This window comes from Colobus angolensis, unplaced genomic scaffold, assembly GCF_000951035.1.
Source record: "Colobus angolensis palliatus isolate OR3802 unplaced genomic scaffold, Cang.pa_1.0 Scaffold20, whole genome shotgun sequence".
In the NCBI taxonomy this organism is placed as follows: Eukaryota; Metazoa; Chordata; class Mammalia; order Primates; family Cercopithecidae; genus Colobus; species Colobus angolensis.
The window spans coordinates 10311806-10313443 of record NW_012115155.1 but is presented as its reverse complement, the minus strand read 5'-3'; positions in this window follow the sequence as shown (position 1 = coordinate 10313443).

The following is a 1638-nucleotide window of genomic DNA, read 5'->3' as shown; positions in this document are numbered from 1 at the left end:
AGCCAGGATGGTCTCGATCTCCTGACCTCGTGATCCGCCCGTCTCGGCCTCCCAAAGTGCTGGGATTACAGGCTTGAGCCACCGTGCCCGGCCCATTTCTTTTCTTTCTTAAGAAAGGATTTCACTCTGTTGCCTAGGCTGGAGTGCTGTGGTGCAATCACAGCTCACTGCAACCTCTACCTCCTGGGCTAAGTGATCCTCACACCTCAGCCTCTAGAATAGCTGGGACCACAGGTGTGCACCACCATACCTGGCTATTTTTGTTTTTTGTAGAGACAGGGTCTTGGTGTGTTGCTCAGGCTGGTTTCAAACTCCCAAGCTCAAGTGATCCTCCCACCTCGGTCTCCCAAAGGCATGAGGCACTAGGCCCGGCCCTAAGACTGTTCATTCTCGGTCTCTAATGTATGTTCTATGAGTGTATTATATTGACCTGATATACCTCGCAAACTATGATGTGTGGCCTCTTAGTCCTTGCAGGACCACAGTGACATGAGAGGGACAGGAGCTCCTCGGCACCTCTGGTGGCTAAACATTGGAAATGGTTGTTGAAGAAATACGTGGAAACTGCCTGCCATTATGTCTGCCTTCTAACAGGACCCGAGCAAGCGATGGCTGTTATTACTGTGCATGTTAAGGTACATTTAATGTTGTATTTCCATGGGAACTTAGTTGTATGACTTTACCTCCTAAAATTAACAGTACAACTAAGTGGCATCTGATTCTGCACATACATAATTTCCTGCTGACATGCATATACACAATGGAGTACTATTCAGCCATAAAAAAGAATGCGATCCCATCATTCACAACAACGTGGATGGAACTGGAGGTCATTATGTTAGTTAGAATAATCCAGGCATAGAAAGACCAACTGCATGTTCTCACTTATTTGTGTAAGCTAAAAATTAATATGATTGAACTCATGGAGATAGAGAATAGAATGCTGGTTACCAGCCTGGGTACAGTGGCTTATGCCTGTAATCCCCACACTTTGGGAAGCCAAGGTGGGCAGATTGCTTGAGCCACATGGGGGCAACATGGCAAAACCCCATCTCTACCAAAAAACAACAACAACGATAAAAATTACCCAGGTGTAGTAGTGCACATCTATAGTCCCTGCTACTCAGGAGGCTGAGGTGGGAGGATAACTTGAGCCCAAGAAGTTGAGGCTGTAGTGAGCTGAGATGGTGCCACTGTACTTCAGCCTGGGCAACAGAGCAAGACTGTGTCTCAAAAAAAAAGAGAGAGAGAGAAAGAAATAGAAATAAAAATAAATAAAAATGATAAAAATAGTATAATTGGATTGTCTGTAACACAAAGAAAGGATAAATGCTTGAGGTGATGGATACCCCATTTGCCCTGATGTGATCATTATGCATGGCATATCTGTATCAAAATATCTTGGCTGGGCCCAGTGGCTCACGCCTGTAATCCCAGCACTTTGGGAGGCCGAGGTGGTGGATCACCTGAGGTCTGGAGTTCGAGACCAGCCTGACCAACATGGTGAAACCCTGTCTCTACTAAAAATACAAAAATTAGCTGGGTGTGGTGGCGGGTGCCTGTAGTCTCAGCTACTCAGGAGGCTGAGGCAGGAGAATTGCTTGAACCCAGGAGGCAGAGGTTGCAGTGAGCCAATAT